The sequence below is a fragment of the Harpia harpyja genome, chromosome 1, assembly GCF_026419915.1.
Source record: "Harpia harpyja isolate bHarHar1 chromosome 1, bHarHar1 primary haplotype, whole genome shotgun sequence".
Classification (NCBI taxonomy): domain Eukaryota; kingdom Metazoa; phylum Chordata; class Aves; order Accipitriformes; family Accipitridae; genus Harpia; species Harpia harpyja.
The window spans coordinates 58,587,992-58,610,565 of record NC_068940.1 but is presented as its reverse complement, the minus strand read 5'-3'; the positions used below and the strand labels follow the sequence as shown (position 1 = coordinate 58,610,565).

The 22,574-nt window shown below is 41.3% G+C and overlaps 1 protein-coding gene across 2 annotated transcripts in view; it reads right to left on the bottom strand.

Moving 5' to 3' along the window:
• Positions 1–22,574, bottom strand: part of GLI3 (GLI family zinc finger 3) — a 215,044-nt gene that overhangs the window by 177,420 nt on the left and 15,050 nt on the right. The gene's annotated exons all lie outside the window — the stretch shown is intronic.

Sequence of the window (22,574 nt, the reverse complement as noted above, 5' to 3'; positions counted from 1 at the left end):
ACCCAAGCCGACCTTTCCTGTGTTCTAACACAATGGCTTCTACCATACCTTGATACGACAGCACTCCCTGCTTAATTTCCACTCACAGGTTACTGCTCACTGTTTTGTTTTCAGGTCTGAAGACCGAGACTCCTTGTTACAAAACTAAGAAAATATCATTAAAAATGCTTTGTCACTGACAAATGGAGCTGTAGCTGCACTGTAAGAAACCAGGCGGAAGATGTTCAGTCCACACTTCCCAGTAAAATTCTCAGTGAAACGGAGCAAGAAACACCGTCTCCTCCTCACAGAGCTGCAGAGCACAGATTCTTCCAAAATCTCAGGACTCATCAGGACAAAACAAAATCTGAAGCCTACACAGCAATGGCTTGGTTGTTCAACTTGTTCATTCTGTACAAAAGTGATTCTTTTGGGGGACAAATAGTCCGCATATACAACAGCCAAGGACTTGTTTTTCCTGGTGCTCCTATGTTTCCTGCAGAACTGGAAGAGACTGGCAAAAAAAAAAAAAAAAAAAAAAATCAGAAAATATTTCTACTAGCTTCCTGCTAGACACAAAACTGAAACACCTGGCATTACCTTGGTTTTAACTTGCCAGTGTAATATAGTGATACCATGAGATCAACTGAACATGGCTGGCACAGTTTTCCAAAGTGTAATTCTTTAATACAACCACCCCCACAGGAGATGCCCTTGAGCATTTTGGGGTGTGTTACACACAAAGGATAATGATGCAACCTGTCTTTTGATTTCAAACATTCAGTTTGGTTTGCATTTGCACAGTACCATCCGCCTGCAGCAAATAGTTTGGGGAAGCTGGGAAGACAGCATTGTGTTCAGGATAAGAGCCTAACAGATAAAAGTTTGAGAAGGTGTCAGAATGTTCACTATCGAGTCCCCTTGGGTTTTGGTGGGTTTTATTCCCTGTGTTAAAAAGGAGATAAAAATAAACACATGATTAGTATTTCCAGTGCAGTGGCCATCACGAAGCTTGAAGAGAAGGATCATCAGGCTGTGTGCACTGACACAGCTCTGCACTGCAGAAAACTGATTTCTGTGGAAGCAGAGGTTAGACAACGCAAAGTATAATCCCACACTAAATGCCTGCCAATGCATGAATACCAGACAATCTCCCTTGCTTCTCTCATCCTCACAATCCAAATTTGTGCTCTGGACTTCACTGAAAGCAGACCCTACACCCTTAATCCTACATTGCCATTCTGTGACAGACTGACTCCTGACCTCTTTTACTACCACGTTCCTTTAAAAAATGAAAAGGATACACAAGAGACACAGCTGAAGTAAAGCCTTACGTCAGGAAAGATCATTCCTGTATTGTGAAGTCTAAGGTATTCTGGAAATCCCAGTTTAACTCAGTCTAATGTTACAATATCCCTACCATTACGGCTTTTATCAAGCCACACAAAATCAAAGTAGTCAAAAAAATAATCCAGAAAGATCAAGAAATCAACAAGAAAAATCTGACAAAAATTAACAATCATACTTTAAATGAAATATGACTTCTGTGAAACAAGTATTAATCTTGGACCAAACTCTGACCCATTACACCAGAGGAAATCAGCTCAGGCTTATTATGATGGGACATTAGGAAGAACAAAATTTACTTTCCATGCTTCTTTATTCAAAAGATACAAACTTGGAAAAAAGAAATTTAGTAAGTAACTAAACGGATTGTTTAAGCCCTCAATCTGTGAACAGTCTATGTGTACACTTAGATTTACACACTTAAGTAACCCCATTCCTAGTAGCAGGTGTGTGTATTTCAGGACGCACACTTTACCTTGAATGTTACGATATTTTGATTATAGCATTACAAACCCAAACCTAAGTAATCTATGTGACCATATGATGTAGCTCTATCTACTGGTTGAGAATTACTGTAATCAATGTAAATAGAAGCCCAGATCTCCAATAATATCACAAATTTGCTCAGAAAAGAAACTTACCTAGAGATAGCTAAAATTGCTGTTTTCTACTCGGAAACACAGGACAAATGGGGAAGGGACCAATCCTGGACATTCAGTCACCCAAGTACTACACTTCTCTACTAGCAGTCTGCTAGAAACATAATGAAGTCAGGTTATCAGTAATGGAAAGCACAGATCAGCTCTTCAAATATTAACTAAAATACTTCCTTACAACTCAGATGGGGGCAGGGGGGAGAGGAGAGGGAAAAGGGGGGTGGGGAGAGAGCCTGTGTGTGTATGTATGTAAGGAATGTGGGCTCAATATACAACAGCACTAAATATTTTATCTTCCAACCAAGTTGCTACAAAAGAGTCCTGATTAACATTTCATTGCAAAAGATGCACCACTATACTAAAGGCCTTAAAAATCTACATTTAAATGGAATACAAAAAAAAAATGTTATACAAAAGCATCCTCTAGGCATTCCCTTCTAAAAGCAGTAGGTTAAAGGTTTGATTTATATAGACTTTAAAGAGGTTATACATTGCCTTTGTCACATCACAGTTTAACTGTATAGTTTCACCTCAGCTTCACATTTATGAACTGGATGAAGACAATACCATTTCTGAAGTGCAAATCCAGACTTTTTTAATATTTTTTTTGTCTGTTAAAAATTCTCTTTGGTACATATAAATGCTAACATCTAGCCTTTGAGGTGTTTTTGTTTTTTTTTTTACCTATTTCCCTGAAAAACTAACACATGCTACAGGTTTTAATTTTATTTTACAGTAAACAGCACATAAAAGTGCTTGCTGGAATATTTATTAGATTCATCCGTTATCATTTTGTTACATGATCTGCAAAGAAAAAAATATACTCACAGTTATACAAAAGACCATGGTTGGTGCACCATGACCGCAACATGGACTGGTTGCTCTTCACTGGACCCTACACTACAAACACAAAATCCTTGGCTTTACTACATTTCAGTGTGTTAAGTGTTTGCACAAGCAATGTTGTTTGAATTATCTAAGCTCTCTACTGTGTATTACCTATAGACTAGTAATTCTCACTCCGTGCAAAATCCAATGAAGCTAAACGCAAGCACTAAAGATAAAATTCAACACTTTTTAATTAGTTGTTCCATAGCGAAACACAGCACAGAAGGGGCTTGCACAACAGCCAGCCACCACGGGATGCTAAAGCATTCAAACTGGGGGTCCATCTTCTCATTTAACGCCCAGCGTTTACAGAAGAAACTGGTGAGAGATACTAAGCAAAGACACCAAGCCACAGGAGAACAGCCAACACTTAATATATGCAAAACACATCACAACCTAAATATGTTAGCCTGAATGTTGAATGACTCCTAATTATTTATAATCAGCAGTCATTAAGAGTCATGCTTTTCCCCACTGATTCCTTCAGTAGAGAGGAGGCAAGCGTGAAAAATGGGTTAGCATCCTTTCTGTGGGCCAACTGCTCCTGTTCTCACAGGGACTCAGCCAAAGCCCATTAGGAAGGCACTGACCTCAATACACAGTGGATCAGGCCCTGAGCTCCACAGGAGTCTCCAGCTTCCAAGAAAGTTATGCTCCACCTGGCTTTATATGCAGAGGGAGAAGACATGGGCAAGCCTCACACTATAGCATCTTTCCCAGAAGACTTTTAAGCTTCCCATGAAATGCAGTCAGAGGTTAAATACTGCATAAGCCCCAGCTTACCTCCCACAGACTTGCAAAGTGATAGCCACCTTCTGCAGAAAGCAAGGGAGGGAGGAGTAATGCATTTATGCATAAACTCGAAACACGGCAGGTGTGCCCAGCATTGATGTGCCACCGCAGCACACATTTGCACCTGCAGATTGCATGCTCCCACCCTTGACAGAGAACCTGTCTGCATAAATGCTGCACAGCTGGGTCCCACAGGGAAGGTAATGGTGATCTGATATAGAAGAGAGCATTTTTAAAGCATTCAGACAGAACTGTATTGCTACCATCTTATACAACCTACCTCACATCAGACCTTTGTTATCTTCAGTGAAGCCCACTGCTTTTCTGCTGGGAGGGTGTCCTACACAGATGAAATGTAGCCTATATATAAAGGCTACTAATTAAAACAGATCCAGAAGTCATCAACCAAATTCTCTCCCCTATCATCCTCACCCAACAAAATAAAACTTCTAACCAAAAGTTCAGTGATGCCAACTGACATATGCTTTCCTTGATGGTGTTGAAGATCCTAAAGAAGAAATGCTTGACAAGCTGTTTGTGAAACATTAGAGAGCCACTGTGCAACATTTGTAAATAGATGATCTGGAAAGTTGTACAGAGTTGCTGAAAAACACCTTTTGTATTTCCAGCTACTTACCACAAGCTCATAATCACAATGCTTCTAAAACTCCAGGAATCTGCACCATAGGATACTTGATGACGTGGCAAATAACTCTTTCACTGATGCAGCAGTAGCAGCTCTCAGACACAGCTCTGGCATTTACTCCCTGAGAAGTAAATATTGACTTAACAGCAACTCCCAGAGCATATGCAAGAGCCATATGAACGATCGCTTCCACCAGTGCAGACTCACACATTCAGAATGACACCTGCCACTTTATTCTAACTCATTCAACCACATAAATCATGAGAGAGAAATCCCCTCTCACATCTGCCATGAAAAGCCAATAGATTCTCTTTTAATTTCATCCAACCTATAGCGCTGTTCTTAAATGGGCATTTTACATGCAACATCCCAGTCCTGCCAACACACATACATATAAATGATTCCAGGGAAGCAGCCTGTGCAAGTAACACCCATCAGCATCCAAAGACCATTTTACATTATGTGGATCTGGGATTTTTAGGTCAGGTCCTTACCTTCAAGCAGTCACTGTTTCAAGTTAATTTTACAGTAAACAGTTGGATTAATGACAATTTGGAAAGCGCTACACAATGAAATTTCCTTCACCTGGCTCAGTGGGTTTCAGGCAAGGAAAAAAAGGGACTTCTCAAGGAAGAGGAATAGACCTCACCCGTTAGGGAGACAGCAAGGAATTAAGATAACATAAGTGACTGCTATACAACCCCATGAGGTGACCTGTGTCACCTCAGCTCAGTGACCACTGTCATTATCCAACCCCGCTTCCCAGCCTCCTCTTCACGGTCTCTCTTACTCTGCCAGAACAGCATCTCTCTGCTCTGCCTGAGAGGATCTTCGTGCTAAATGCCTCTATGGATCATAAATACCCTAACAGGGCATTTTTTACTCCAAAGTGTACCACAGGATGTATTGTCCTTGTCACTCCAAGCCTCACAGGAGTCCTCAGGGCATTCCAACCCTCAACAAGCACTGTAAAATGCAAATAACTAGCATAATCAGACTCAACACCCAACTGCAAGGGTTTACTGCCAAGTTGAGGGCAATTACTGACATAAAATTAGGCCAGTAGATAATGAAGCTAGATGGCTACCTACTGGTACAGACTTTTGAGAGCATGACTTCATGGTTCTGCATTAAGTAACCCAAGCAGAAGGACACAGTGCTAAATTGGAGCACATGCCGGTGCACCCAACATGTGCTCATTGCAGGTTCCAGTAAGGAATTTGCATATGCATTCATAAGAGAAAGGGTCTGCCTCCACAAACAGGTGTTTCGGAGTGCTACCAACATGACAAAGACAAGAAGGTCCAGTGTGCAGTGTTTACAGATTCACAGCCATCTCATCTGCCCCAACAGTGAATTTACAGTACGGGTCTCAAAAGTGTGAAACTCTGAGGAACGTTCTTTTGCCATGAACAGCTATCCAACGGAGGTAAGGACAAGACCTCAAATCCCATCTTAACTGCAGCACAGCCAAGAGCTGAACATACATCTGCAGAGATAAAATATCACCATATAAACAAGCTGTGATGGCTTGTTTCTTGAAACCCAACAAGCAGGCAGTGTAATACAGGAGTCACTTACACATCCTTAATTATGCTGGCTCCACAACAAGTTTAACTGTCATTTAGGCAATTCCAAAAACATGGCAATTGCAAAATAATTTATAACTCAACTGCAACTGCTTATTGTGAGTAATGTACCTTGCATGTTATTTTCAGATGATAGCAAAGCAGAGAGGGGTTGCACCCTGATTTGGCAAAGGTCCATAATGACTGTCTCTTCTTAACCCCAGAAAGGAGAGAGAGACAGCCATCATCATCATCACCACCACCACTACTCACCTACTTCTGTCATCCCAGAGCTACAGAGAACACAGGGATACTCATCCTGATATAACATGTTACAAAATACTATTCCCCAGAGGATACAGGCAAGCTTATATAAGCAGCAGTGAAACTGGGCAACTTTCCAGCGAGTTTATCCAACTGCCTGCAGTCTCCCATTTCAAGGTAGCTGAAATGCTGAGCACTGAATAAAGTAATTTGATTCACATCCCATGCATTTTAATAAACAATGGGAAAGAACAGACACCTATTAGTGTTTGCTAATTTTTATTTCCTAAAACGCTGAAATGTAAAACATCCTCCTCCTTTCCCCTGCCTACATGGTCCCTTTTAGTTTTAAGTCACTCGCAGCATCTCCAGCACTGAAACAAAAATAAATATGTGTTTATGAATAGAAGCCTTCTCAGTGTTTTTAAAAAACAAAAGTGTTGTACCAGATACCAATTTAAAAAAAAAAAAGTAGAACAAAAAAAAAAAAGTTTAACGAAACCAGTGTAAACTCTGAGTGGAATCTCCTTTTCCCTTTCCAGCTCATTCCATCTCTCCCTTTCAATTCCATTCCTTGAAATAAACTGGGATCACGTGGTAGTAGTCACATGAGCCAACTTCATACTCTTTGCTGACCTCTTAAGAGAAAGTTTAGATTGGACCCACCTATCTAGGAGAAGGGAACATGTGAAGGAACAATGTTACCATGTTGTTTGCAACATCTGCACATTTTTATTTTTAAGTCTCACTTTCCAGGTTGGATACTGATTCTGCCTGACCTCCAGAAGGAGTGAAAGAAAAGCCTACAACCTGAAGGGACAGAAAGCTGGGAAACAGATTTTCAGTGAGATCATTTCATATCTCTTCATGGATTGTGTTCACTATAGTTAACACCCACCTAACTTCAAGGACTCTTTACATTTTGAAGAAGAATCAACTATTGCTAACTTGTGAACACTCTCCCTTTCAATTACAGCTTGATAGCCTGAGGTATACACACCGCTGCCCTCTGCAACTCCTCCAGCAGAACCAAGGAAAAGCAATTTCACTGCTCTCTTCATTGCTAGAACAAAATATAAGCCCAACAAAACAAAGGATTTTCCTTAGATTCCTCTGAACTTCTCATTGTTTAGGTACGTTCCACATTAAAATAAGTTTAATCCTGCAAGACAGGGGGCTCTCACAACCAGACTGCCAAGGATTTGGTTTCCACAGCAGCCACAGTTCCTGGAAATACAGAAGCATCTGTGCAAGGCAATACTGCATACAGCCAGATCACATCTGAGACCTGCAGATGTGAGGGATGCCCGTCACATCCCGGCCGCACATGCTCAAGGCAACCCCATTCGCACAGAGACCTGGCCAGTAAGTCTGACTTATCTGGGACTGCAAAAAGCCAGCAGTCAACTCTGTGCCCACGTCCCGCTCTGTTCTTGTGCTGGGCTGAGGTTCTACCTTCACTTCCCAAAGAACCTACAAATCTCAGAGGGTAAGTGATGTAAATCCAACACAGTATGCCTGGTCAAATGCAAAGACAAAAGCAGCAGCCTAAATCATGTTCAGACACTCAAACAAAAAACTCCTGTTTCTCTCCCTTCACGTCTAACATTTATGTCTAAAGGTAACATTTTCCTCCATAATTAATAAGTCTGAAATACAATGTTTTTCTGAGATTCACGTATTACAAAAATTCATGTTAAGTTATTCTGTATCAACTACTCTGCGCCCACATACAAGCTCTTACACCTCTGCAGTTAAAGTACTGGTCCCATGAACAACAATTACTTCTGTCTAACGATGCTAAAATACTGATTTTGACAGCTTCTCAGTCCAACTATGACAACCAAAAAATTCACCTGAAATCTGTTTAAATGACAGCACCACAGTGGAGCATAGAGTTCTTTCTTTCCCTCCTTCGTTCCCTTCTTCCTTCAGGTCCCGCCTTTCTTCCCTTCTTTCACTCTTTCTCTCTCCCTCTCTTGTAAATACCTGGTGGAATTTTTTCTATCTTTGCTCAAGGTTCTCATTCACTTATAGATAAAATTATTATTTTTTTAAGAGTAGGCTTATTTTTAGCATCTGTTTTGAGCCTTGAAGATAAATGTAGCAATAATTCACAGTCCCTTGAAATATTTTTATTACTTGAGATGTTTTGGTATTCTTCATACTGACGTTATTTCTCAGAAGAAAAAGTAAATAATTTTGTGGTGCCAAAGGAAATGTATGCAAGGCTTCAATTCTGATTTAAGTTAGATGGCTGAAGAAAAAGGTCTTTAGGAATTTAAGTAGCAAAACCAACCTACCTCCCCCTATCCTCTGAACAATCAAAATAAAGTGTTCAAAGCTGAGAACAGGACTTTTAAATTGTTTCCGCTCTTATATATGCAACATTAAACTCTATCATGTCAGCAAACAAAATGGTGTCTTGGAATAGATATTTTAAGCTCAGGGAGACTGTCAGAAGAAGATGCTGATGCACATCAAATTGAAAATATTAAATAAAACCTACCGTAAATATTTTTCCTTGACCAATACTTAGAAAACATGGCACTGACTTAGATTGGGACAAATGTTGGGAATGAAGTTGGGAGAAATCCCTTGAGGGATTCCAGATCCATGCTTTTTTGGCAGAGGCACTGTGATCCTGTACCCGTTCTAGTGTCTGAAAGCTGCCAATGTCCATTCACTCTAACTCTTCAGCCAAAACTCTCTGAAGGTAAGAAATAATTCATCATACACACATGCAGAAAAGGAGGTTTAAAATAATGTTCAGGTAACAGCTTAGAAGTCTGGCATTTCTCTAAGCAAAATCGTGCTGTTTTCAGTTTTGCTTCCCAGTGAGAGGTGTGATCCGTTATGAAGACCTTGAAAATGCCTGTGAAAAACAGAAGAGTTTTATAGCAGTTTGTGACTGAATATTTAAATATCAATTGAAATAAAAGGATTCCCATGCTGCTCCCGTGGAAGTCAATGGCAGCTGTGCTGCTGGCTTCATGATAGAAGCAAAGTTTGTATCTTACCAAATCCCTGAGACCTGGAGTAGTTCAAATTACAAGGAGCCACTCTAATCATCACAACCGCATGGGAACTAAGTCATAATTACTTTTTTCTTTTTTTCTGATCATACAGAAAAGCCTTCAAATAGGACATTTGCAAAAGAAAGCACATTTCCACGATTAGGTCCTGAGATAGCTTCATGAGAAGTTATCTCAACTTTTCAGAGATGAAGGTTATAATTCAGTGACCAAGGGTGTCGGAAGCCCAGACGTCCCGCTGCAGGGAACCAACTAAAAGACAATGGCTTGAGTAAGGAGACTGGAAAGCGACACATAAGATGATTAAATATTTAAAGCCTGGACTAGTAAAAGTTGCCACGAATCCTTTCAGTATTTCAGGGAGTTGTGGACTGGGGCCTTAAACGAAGTAAAGCTCAGTCTGACCACTAAAGAACAACATGAAACTACAACTACGAATGCACCCTACCGCGCACCTTTTACAGGGCTAATTTTGTCTCATCCCTGTCTCACTGTGGATCCTGCAAGTCGTGCTCCCCGTTTTGAGCCCTCGCACCAGGAACGGGTGGACGTTCCCTGACTGGCAAGCAGCAGGCAGCTCTGCCTCCCCAGGGCAGCCCCGCAAACACGGAGGGGCGAGGAAAGCGCACGCCCGTCGCACGGGGACGCTGCCGGGGACATGCAGAAGCAGCAGGCCGGACTACAGGCAAGCCGAGCGAAACAGTCGAGGCGGGGAAGCCAAGCCTCCCCTCTCCTGTCCGGCAGCCACCATCCCCGCCGAGACCTCCTCCGGGCTGCGAGAAGCCGCGGGCACTTCCAACGGGAAAATCCGCGGAGCCGAGAGGGAAAGGGGCCAGGCGGTGCAGCCACCTCCTGGGCCGAGCCCGCCCGGCGCAGCTAGGCCTCGCGGTCAGCGCTGAAACCAGCGCAGCAGGGCGAAGGGCTTAACCGTCGCAGGTGCCCAGCACCCCGGGGAGCCTGGAACAACTGGTGGGGTCCAGCCTCTGCCCCCCTCCCCTCCCGCAGAAACACAATCCGAAAATAAAAGCGGGAAGACAGTTTACGAGGAGCGTCTTATCTGAGTTGAAGTTGGAGCGGGCTGTCAGCTCCCACGGGACATCTAGGTTTACACACTTCGGATGAAACTGTAAATTGAATATTAAACACACATTTTTATCAAATCATATTTCTCACAGAGAAGGCTGAGGACTGCCTGTTTATTTTTTTAATCTGATTCGCTATGTTTACAAGTGGTTATATCAGCCGCTGCATGTTCTTAGTTCTATTCGAATGACTTCGATTTTGTTTTTCCAACACCGCTAAGAAAACTATAATGCAAAAAAAAAAAAAATCTATAATCTGTGAAAAGGCACTCTGAAATCCATCAACCAAGTTGCATCCATAATTGCTTCCCTGGCTTATCAAAAAATGGCTCATTTGCATTATCTGTTATCTTTAGATACCCATCCTGGTCTATAAACAGAGTTATCAATCCCGTTCAGAGGCCAGTCCACAAATTGAAGTTTTCTATAGAGGGAATTAGCTATAAACAAGCCCGAGGCAATGTTCTTTGACAGCCAATGGTAAACCATAGGAAGTAACTTTAATAGTGATTTACAGTTCTTCTCTGGTTTCCATCCAACTTCTCCTTCTTGTGCTTCTGTTCCGTCCAAAAAGGAATTTTTCAGATGTTCTAATTTCCCATTCAAGATGCAATCAATCCCAACTCTAGGTGTGTCTAATCCAATTTTTACGGTATGTTCATAGGCCAGCACCAGAGAAAAAGAACTCTCTTTTTATTTTCTTTCAATTGCCTCTGCTGCAATCACAAGACTTGTCATCTCCTGGTGTGAAATGCACAACAGTAGAAGAGAGAGCAAAGGAGATTTGAGAGAGAGAGAGAGAGAGAAATGAGCCAACCTACCCAAAAGAAAGGGGAAAAGAGATACACAAAAATAACATTAACATTTTTTAATTATCCTACATACTGAAAGCTTCCATTTACCAGAATAATTAATTAACTCCAGATTTTCAAAGCCTGTGCAGTTTTTAAGTTACTCATTTAAACCACAATATGCTGTTAGAAGTGGGATATTTAGGAATGGACTCCAGCTTCACACCACCCATCTTCCTCCTCTATACCAAAGTGAAGTCAGATTCAAGTCCTGTACCACTTGCTCATGCACACCTCTCTTATGCACACGAGGAAACCCCATTGCCCAACCTCCCACACCACCGAGAGTCAGAGGACTGCTCCTCCTTTACGAATGAACGATCTTTTCTCTTAACAGCTCAACATACATTCTGGCTAACTCTGAACTTCCAAGAAACGTGCATTTAAAAAATTTATTTTTCAATCTCTAATTAAAAAATATCTCTAAGCCACTGACACACACAGTGGATCTTAACGTGCATCACAGGCACAGCAAAGATATAACAGCAGGGGGACGGTTCCTCTCTGGGTAAACTACAGCAAATGAAGGTAAAGCAGCCAAAACCCCACTGATGACAGAGACCTACGTGGATTTAAATCTGTGAGAGCAGCTGCAGAACAGAGGAGAATTACACCCAAGAGTTTAGCAATTAATAAATATGCCCTGTATCAACACAGACCAATAAAAAATGTTTCCTTTTACATTAAAGAAAAATACATTTATAACTCAGACCATGAAGCCTGTACACTCTCCTATTCCTCTTCTCTATATATGCATATACACAGGGCATATATATACACACACATATGTGTGTGTGTGTGTGCGTGGGTTATTTTTCCCCTGATTGAAAGCCACCCTAATGGGTAGGCACTAATGGATCTGAAGTGATAAGGAAAAGGCGGACATGCAAAATGCTCCAGAACTTCTGTTCCTAATCAATCACCAGAGATCAGTGACATCATTCAAGCCTTTGATCAGAGCTCCCCTTTCAAGCTTAAGAAGGGGGATAGACTGACCCACACCAGCGGAGGGACTGAAGAAACACCTAGGACACAATTCACAGTGAAATATGAGAAGTCACCGGCATCCCTCTTCAGAAAAACTATCCCTTCCCACCTTCCTCAAGGAATACAGCACACATTCCAGAGCAACCAAGCACAAACAACAGATTCATCTCTTTCCCCAATAATTAGAAAACAGGGAAACAACAGGGAAACAACGCATCACGAAATCCTTTCAGGTTTTATTTTTGAAGCCTGCACACACATTTTATCCTGAGCAGGCAGTTTATTACATTTGCTTGCATTTAAAAATCTTCTGAAGTCCACTAGTAGGAAAAAAAGAAAAAGGAAGGAACTTATTTTTCCAAAACGCCTGAGCAGCTTTAACAACTAAAGGCTGATGCCCGTTTTTAAAGAAAAAATAATTTTCAGGAGAACCAGCATCATGGCAAGCATTCACTACACTTAGCATCGGCCTTTGTCCACGTCAGGGCATTCAGAGAGTTCGGATCACTAATCCCACTTCAGCTAAAATTGAGCTCCATTGTTTCTCAGTTCATCTGAGTTTCCATGGCACTTACTAAGACTTAAGTGTTATTTACTTAGTGCGGTTTGTTAAAAACAAAAAACAGTAACTAAATCTTAACATAAGCATCAGGTTTGCTTTTTTTTTTCCTTTTTACTTTCAATAAGCTCAAGATGTAGTCAGCATTTTACAGTCTCAGAGGCTTCTTCCGTCTAAAAATCTTCAAGAAAAGCAAAGTTGAAAATAGACCTGAAAATGGTCACTTCGTTGTTTTGGCTTGGTTTTCCCCCATCTGTATTTTTAAAAAATCTAATTGAGCTTCCTGAACAGCAGCAAAAATGTAGTTTATTATCTCCCTCATCAGGTGATCAATGATTTCATTAATAAGACAGATAACAAAACTGTCATATCATCGACACAGTTATGAAAGATGATCCTGGCTTCTTGCTCCATTTTCCAAGGTCTGGGATTCTCTGTGGCAGCTCTGAGTCCATTCAATATTTTCCACAGACAGAGAAAAGTGAAAATCCATTTTGAAACCAATTTCAATTAGGATCCAGAAGCTGTTATCACAGGTGTCGCAGAATGGGCCCGTAAGTGGAAATGTCGCCTATCCATTCTGAAATGAAACCTTATCAGGGGCTACAAAGATGGCTGAGGACAGCCTATCTGTAAATTACTTTTCGTCCTGTGTTAACTCAACCCTAGTTCTGTCATATGGAATTCTTTCCAGCCCCTCGTAATAATCTAATGACTAACTAGGCGCTGCACCAAAACGGCTTTTATTCTGCTCGGGCTTCCCCCGCCGAACAGGGCTGCAAATGCAAATAACCGGAGGCGGCCAGGCGAGCCAGCGTATTTAGTAATATCATTTAAAGCTCTCATAGTTTGTTACGGGGAAGTAACGGGCTTGCATTCTGAAGCCTGTCTCCACCCATTGCATTCCTGGTGATTTTTCAATTGCAAACTCCAAGGCCCAGTTATTTCATTAATTCAGCACCCAAGTAGTGAGGCTTTTCTCTCACATCTTTCAGTCTCCTTTTAGCAAATTATCCCATGACGGAGGATTTATTCAGTCAAAGACCTCGGACTTTGAGAGGCAACAAAAGAATCAAGAGACTTTCTGGTCCACCTGCCTGGCGAATGATGAGGCAGGGTAAAGCCTCCCCTAGAGAAACCAATCAAACCATTGTGTGGCACAGTCAGACCTTTTCAACTGTCAAGCCAGGAGAGCAGGAAAAGAGATGAAAGAACTCAGGATGAAGCTACCATTTACAGAACCATGTGGGAATGGTCTCCGAAGATTTAATAATTGGGATGGAACTCAACTTTCTGAAAACTAAAAGAAAGAAAAAAGAAAAGAAAAGAAAAGAAAAGAAAAGAAAAGAAAAGAAAAGAAAAGAAAAGAAAAGAAAAGAAAAGAAAAGAAAAGAAAAGAAAAGAAAAGAAAAGAAAAGAAAAGAAAAGAAAAGAAAAGAAAAGAAAAGAGAGAGGAGAGAAAGAAGGAAAGAAAAGAGAGAGACTGGGAGGAGGGGAAAACACTACCGGTCAGGTCCAGAAAGAACTTTTCTACAAAATCCTCTGTTGTTATGTATGAACCCCTACGCTGGAAAAGAAGAGAAAAGCAAGCACACGACGAGGACAGAGAGAGAGCAAGAGAGCGAGCACACAGTTTGTAATACTAACTTACATTTCAGCAATTTATCATCTCATTTTAGGAAAAACTCTATCAGTACAAATCTGGTCTATTAAGCAGAACAAAAAAAATCCCCTTAGTTTGGGATATCTGGGTGCATTTTCAAGCTATTGCATGTGTAGGACTTAAGTTTTTGCATTTCCACTTGGCTGCATGTGGAACATGCATGAAAAGTCGTACTAAATGAATGGAAACCAGCGTATTTTAAGCGGCTGGCATGTGCAAAGAATGTGCACGCACAGCTCCTGTGTAGCAAGACTCCAGCTGATTGCAGGCACAAGATTAGGAACTGCTTTTTGATAATCTGACCCATAAAGCCTTACAAGCCAAATTTTAAAATCATCTGCAGAAAACCCAGTATTTCCTGTGTGCTATTCTTTTCCAAAGTGCCTCTGCGCGCTTGAAATACACATTCATCAGTAGGTCCAGATCACATTTACAAGTAAATCAACCTTTTTCTGAATTGCCAGCCTTATGAACAAAAATAGAATCTGCAAATTAAATTGTGACCACTTGCAGTATACATCAAAGGCAAAGACTTTTAATAGGAAATAAGATAATAACACAGCAATAAAATCCATCTCATTCCCTCTTAGTTGGGATGGCAAAAGAATGCATCTCCCTCCCCTCCCACTCTCACCCCAAAATAATGAGATATGGCTTGGAAAGAATATAGAGAATGTTTTTTTAATACAGTACCTTCTTTACATAATCACATACCATACTCTAAGCACACTTCTCCCACTTATTGGCATATGTATTTAGCAACAATTTCTATGTAAGCAGAAGCTGAGGTTTTATATCTTCCGGAAAAGAAAAAGAAAAAAAAAAAAAGAGAAAAAGTAAATAGAAACATACAGAGCAGGGATATAATCAAATGCAACATTGATGCCTGATTATTTCCTTTTAACTGGAGACAGATAAGAAATAGAAAACATCTAGAAGAGAAAAGACGAATGCCATTTGAAAACCTGTTAAGTAATTTAATTACTTCAACTGCCTTAATTTACACAGCTCAAATCATAAAGCCAAATACTGTGCCTGCCAGAGGGGTTGCCTGGTTTTAAGTCAATTAGAAGGATTTTTAAAAATTCTTTTTATTTGCTTTAAGAAGAAGATCTACTCCATGTAGCTCCTTCACTTGCAGATTCCCAAGTCTGGTCTCTTTTCAGGACCCAGGAAAACTCTCAGGATGCAAGAGTTTTCCACCTCTATTTTTTTAGTGCCCTTCCAACCGTCCCCAGCCACCTGGCACCCATGTGTTTGTTGATACCCACTTCCAGCGGCTGGGAGGAAGATGCCATCACTTGGAGCAGCAGTGCTGCGACAGAGCCTTGCCGTGCTGCCATGCAGCCTCTCCACTTTGGAGGCAGGGGCTGGCACAGCGGTGCAAGGTCATTAGGAGGCCCTTTCTCTTTTAGGGTATCTTCCCCAGAGACCAACACTTAACGGCAGTGAGTGAGCCCTTTTCTGGAAGGCTAATAATATCACTGAAGCTTCAGCTGCCAGCAGCCTTTTTCCTACTAAGAATCAAACCTCTTGGTTGGTCCCCCCGTCCTCCCCAGTACTGTGGGCTGTAACGCCTGAATTTTTTGAGGCCTGATTGATACTGGACTCCTGCAAAGCACAAGCTACAGAGCATGGTACCATGGTGACACTGTAGAGACCCATTTCAAGCCTTTTTATTACTATCACTTCTTACTCCATTTCAAAACCCAGGTACAATTGTAATATGGTTGCTTGGGTGTTTGGGGTTTTTTTTTTTGTTTTTCAGGAAAAAAACCTCCCCAGTGTATAATTCCTTAAATTTAACCTCCACCTTGTCCAGGTGGCAAGCTTCTGCTGCTAACTAATGTTTTCTCCTGATTCCACCTCGTGTTATCCAGCAGGATGTTAAGTCATTACTTACTGATTACAGTGATTGCAGGGATAAGCCACTCAATCATCTCTTTCTGGAACTTGCAAAGGGATACAGGAGGATTGACATTTAATATCCCTTATGCTATTAACCACTGCAGGGAGGGGAGAGAAGGGGGGAAAAAAGGAGGGAAATCTTGGCAGAATTAATGAAGCAATACTGTATTGCACTTGCAGATCATTGGCTTTATAGCAGGGTAAGGGTAGGGCTGGCTCACTGAGGAACAACACTAGAAAATAGTATCAGGCAGAATGAGTTATTACAGTCCACAATAAACCCTAACTTGATGATTGAAATTTTATTAGTAAGCATAAAGGACCATGGGTGCATTACTCCAAATGAACATGTATTTAATCAGCTACTCACATCAGATTACAATATACCAAGACATGCAGTCCTCACTTAACTACAACCTCCAATACTTTTGCTTCCAATACTTCCAAGCATCAGGAGAGCCTATCCTCCCCAAGGATAGGTACCTTTTTTTAGTGTATCCCCTTAGAACCTGGCCACAATTATTAGAACAGAAGGGTACACAAAACCTTACATGTTCAGGTCTTTGCCCTTACTTTTCTGTGCTACCACGTATGACCATTCTACCCTTACTTTTCATGCTGCTGTATGCCACCATAACAGATAGGAATTACTTGCAATACTTGTCTTGCTGAAAAACAAAACCCTCAGAAAAACCTACACATTGAAGTCATCACTTCCAATATCTAATCCTACAGGATGTTGTTTCCTCCTTGACCTGAAAATGAGAAGTGAAGAGGGCCCCTCCATCCCCTTTGATTTCAGGAGAGGAGGAGGGCATCTCCTGATCACTTTGTAGAATCAGGTCTCATATAATCAATGCAGGACTCAATTTGCAGGTCACTAAAATAGTACAGGCAATGTTTCTTGATACCTAACAACCTCTTTTGAACCCTGACCTCTCGACGGGACCCTGAGCACATCAGTCCAAGATGGGGGCCAAGCATGAGGATTATGATTAACACCTATTTTATGGTGAGCTTGAAAGCAAGCAGCAGGACAAGAAACCAACTGAAAGTTTAAACAGGATATGTGATTCTTATAGGCTTGGAGACTGCTGAATACTTCCCTCACTCAACCCTGAAAGAACTACTAGGAAGAAAAAAAAAGGAGACCTAGACGAAGCTGGCTTTTCTTCTGAAAGAATCAAAGTGGACACACGAATTTCCTCTCATTTATTCATCTATCAAGCTTGGTTTTAAGTTACATCATCATTAAGATGATAATTTCTGCTTTCTATCACTTTAAAGTATGTTCTCAATAACTATCTGATTCTGATAAAGGTAGTCACGTCCACAACCTACATACGTTTATAATTAGCTTTTTTTTAAGGCGGAGTAATAGGTTAATAAGAAATATCAGATTACACTGGGACAAGCTCATGGGTCAAAAACTAGACAAAACACATCAAACTGCAAGTAAGTGCTTGCCTGTCAGACACTGAAGGAGCCCCTATACAATAACTGCATTGTTTTAATGCAACATTAAAAACACCAGTTTAGAGCCAAAACGTGCAAAAGAGGAAAGCATTTTAGTCACCTACAGAATTCACAAGCCAAACAGTAAGTAAATAAGGGTTGAACTCAGCATTACAATCTCCTAACGTTCTCCAAGCAATGCTGCAAAGTGCACTTTTGCCTTGTAAAAGTATTAATTCAGCCCTCACAGAAATTCCCTGTACCTCTTAGAAAATAAAGTGAAAAATTAATTATATCCACGCTACAGATTAAGTGAAAAAAATAAATCACACAGAGCTGAGGGCTGTGTCAGGTTAGCATGCGGTTTTTTGGTCAACGCCTCTTAGGAAGTACTCTACCAATAAATCTGATTCACCTAGAGAGCAGAGCACAGGGTCGAAGCGGCCAGCCTGGTAAAGCATTAAAGCGACTGCCTAATTGTAAGCGTGCAAATACCCACATTAGGGCCATCAGAGCTATTCCAGAGTTCAAGACTTTACTGCAGTGCTGGGCCTCGGGAGGGCTGGCGATCCCCGAGCCGGGGTGCAGGAGGGTCCTGCACCAGCGCGGGCAGCACAGCTGTGCGGGCAGGGGAGCCAGCGTGGTTTTCTGCTCTGGCACTGCAGTGCTCAGCCTGACGTATTGACTTAGCGTGCTGCGGATCTCAGCAACAGCCGATATGCCAGGCGGTGAGGCATGGCGGCCGAGGAGCCGAGCCGGCACACGGCTCACCCCGCCAGCCCCGGCGCTTGCTGGCAAAGCAGCGCGGAGGAGTAGCCAAGAACAAGCCTCCATGTCGGCGTTCGTCACACTTCAGCAAGGCAGGTCCTTCACTTCACCGTGCAGACTCCTGCAACGCTTACAGTGCTCACCTGAAGATTTCTTTTTAATCCTGAGATTACTTGAAGTTACAGGAGGTACCGTATTATCCAACAGAGGTCTAGCAAGGCAGGTTTCATGACCCGCAATACCAGGCGAAGGCTCTCCAAGGGCAGCACAGAACTAATTTTAATAAGTTTATCAATGGACGCCTCTCTTCAGAAAGCCATTCCTTGCACAATTTGATAGAAACCTGTGTGTGCATGCAGCAGCTTTCAGGATGATGACCTAATTCCATGCACTGACATGGCATGGAACAGGCCTGGTCTTACTGCTTTGTCTCCAGAAGAGCAGTAGGGATGTGCGTGGGAGAAGACAAGGCCTGACAACACGGCACTGTGGTAGCAACGTGGTCCGGGACACTGGCCTCATTACTCCAATGTAATACCAGTGACATGCTCATGACATAATGATTGTATTTATTTGTTGTCGTTATTACTTTGCCAAAGCAGATCAGTCTGAGGCTATCAAAACACACAATACACAAAAGGAAGCTTACTTTACACCCTAGCACAAACTTTTTATTTATACAGCCTTTTGTGAATTAACATATCCATCAGCAGCTTGCTTTAGCAGTTTTCCTCCCCCTTGGATATTAGCCTAGCAGTAAATATAGCAGTCAAACAAAGAAGGAGTAAAAGGAACAGTTTGCAAAGAAATGTATCCTAGTAAACTGCATGCAGTTTGGTTGAGATACACAAAATGAAACACAAAGGAGAAAAAATCAAAAGCTTGCAAAAATGAATTCAAAACAAAGCAAGAGTGGTCCCAAATTACAAAGGCCCACTGGGCATCAAAGTGCACCAGACTTTTGTTAGTCATTACAAATTATGATTTTTTTTTTTTTTTTACTTTTTTGATCATATGTACTTTAAAAGAAGTTTTAATTTGCTCCAGCACTAAGACCTTCCCCACATGTTTCGGCCTGGAGCACATTTTAATGGCTTAGTTATAAATCCCTGAAATTAGGGTTTTATAATGGAAACGCTGGCAGGCCCTTATCTAACACAGTGCAAGCATCTTAGCAATATAGTCAGTTTGTAGTTAGGTGAGTGCAGCAGAAATCTTTTTTGTATTAAGTAATGACAGGAACTCAGCAGAAGTGGCTAACATGTCAACTATGGCCCATGCTTGCTTATTGTCTGAGTCTACAGTGCAGCTGGTACCTTCCAAGGGGCACCCACAAGTCTGGGCCTCATAACGTGCATTGTGTAATTAGGGTTAACACACGAGCTGCCCTTCCAGGTCACCTTTCCCACTTTCTTTCCTTTGCACCTAGGTTTACACCAATAAACAGGCTCTTCAATAAACAGTTTGCACATCATATGATTTAAAAGTTTTCCACGCTCAATATTCATTTTAAGATAGATTCTGCTACTGAGTGTGTTACTCACTTTCGGGAGCTGTTGAAATAATGGCATTTTCTTTGTTTCTTCATGATTGTAAGCTTTGCGTAAAACCCGTAACTAGCAGCTTTCAATCAATTTATGATCCAAGTTCTGACTCCTTCAGAAGACAGCAGAGCTACTGAGAAAATACGAGTTTCTACATCACACCTCAGACAGCTGTCACTCAAGTACATGTTACCCTGCAAACTTTGCTAATTAATGTGTTGTCCAGAAGGAGAGAAACACTGATATTAGACATGCTTATGAGGTGACATTGGTACGACAGGCAGATGTTGCTCTGCAGTGACAGCAGTCTTCTGATAAAAACAGTAAGGATCATTCTGTCTTTCTGGTTTTTTACGGGTACCTTACCTTGTTTAGCAGAGCATTCAAATGCAAATCACAACCATTTAACATTACCACAGCCCTCTGCAAAAAAGAGGCACTGAATCAACAAAAGCTGCATGTTTTGTAGGAGTGGTGTCTTAGATCAACTGATGATGTTCCTGTAGTAATACTCATTCCAGCACTAAAAACAAAAGATGCAAATGTGATGCAAGCTCCAGCTTTCATGCAAAGTGGTCCTTGTAACCAAAATTCATTATCATGACAATCACATCTGCGAGAAGCAAAACTTTAAAACATTGCAACAGTAGAACTCATGTTTAAGTTCCTAAAGTTTTCATATTAGTGTTTGTTTTGGTACATGCTCCATGGAGTCTCTACACTAAGAGGAAATTTTTCATATCCAGGAAGGAATGGAATTTTTTCCAACCCTGTATCTCTGGAAAGTCGTTTGCTTGGTTTTACATGAAAGTAGATTAGAAACCCAAACCTTGGAGATCCTGGTGACTTCCCTAAATACAAAGACTAACAAGACCAACCCTTACCCACTGAAAACAGAAGTAACTATCATTACCTTAACCAAATGCAGCCTCAGGCCCCAGGACATGTACTACATTAGCATCTCATTCCATTAATAGAACACAACTCCACTGACAAAAATTTCTAGTCATTCATTTCTAAGTCTGAAACATTCCAGCTCTGGGGAGTTTGATGCCCCTGACATGCAGTAATACACCACCTAGATGAAGCAGGTAGTTAAGAACTAATATTACCGTTAAAGCTGATAGGTGGAATAGAGAGAGAAAATTATTTGACCACAGGGTAAATCAGTGTCAGAATTAGGCAAAAACATCTTGAAGGCTTTATTTTCAGCCCTCTAAATCTAAATGTTTAATGATGTTAAAGCTAGCCCAAACAGTCAGAGGTATGTGCCAATATCGAGTTTGAGTACAAACCCCTGACACATCAAAGAATACACATGTGTGTTTAAGTGTGCATCTGTTTGAAAAGTTGGGCCAATGTGGAAAATCCTATTATTGAAAAAAAAAAAAATACAATGGGGAGCTCTTCAGCTAATGTGAACCACTGTAATTCTATTGATAGCAACGGATCTGTGCTGACTTACACCAGCTGAGGATCGAATTTCATATGCCTTAGAAAACTGATGCAACTTTTTCCATAGCTACTCAAGAGTTTCTATACTCTCATGGGGATCAACTCCAACTAGCAGGTCAGCAGGTGCCGAGTTTGCTTTGAATCTGAAGTCTAGTCACACAGAAGGATACTGGGACATGTGCCATCTCATTTTTACTGACCCACAGGGACTCCCCTCTAGTATGGCTGTAGGGTTCATGTATTTTCCGCTTTAGTCTAGTGAGAGATACAGGTTTCTTTGAGAAAGCAGAAACCTTTCTTCGAGATATCAAAGTGAGAACCTGACCTGGACCACAAGCCCAGATGAGTGAGCGTGATGGAAGCAGAAAGGGTGAACAGAAAACGTTTTGCCAGGAACACACCAGGACTCCAAAATATGCAGAAAGACATCTTCCGTTTTTAGCCATTATTAGACTGATTTGCAAAACCAAGCTGATCTGCAGCTATCCAAAATCCACAGGTCTAAACTCTGCCCATGCCTTTTCAAGTAATTTTCTTTCCTAATGCGAAGGGAGTTTTGCATTAGTAGGGACCAATACACTCAGCCCTCTTACACTGAACAATGAAAGGACCAGGGCTGGGACTACACACTCTCCGGAGAGGCAGAGAATATGTAAAATTGTCAAGTGAGGTAATCTCTGGGGAGAATTAAGCAAACTACTCCAGTTTTGCAAATCTACAAGCTGTACATTCACAACTTTGAAATGAATTCACAGGAGTATACACTCTTAGCTTGCTGTTTTGTCCCAGGCCATTAAAGTACTTCGGGGAGGTGGGGTTAGCCCTTTGCGAGGAGCAAGTTTATTTGTAAAAGAAGAGAAGAAAAAAAACCTTTGCCATTAATTTTGACAGAGCTACTTCTCTCTCTTTTGTAATAACTAATTATCTAACTAGTGTAAGAGATTTCAATGGCCAAATGCAAAGCGCTTGTAAGCCCTGCCAGGCTAATCAAGACAATTTCCAAAAGGCCAAAAACAGGAACTTCCTATAATAAATAATTTAGCGTATTTACATCTCAAATTAGAACATCTGGAAGAAAAAGACTACGCCCGATGCCAAAACAGGCCTTATTGTATCCTACCACTTTC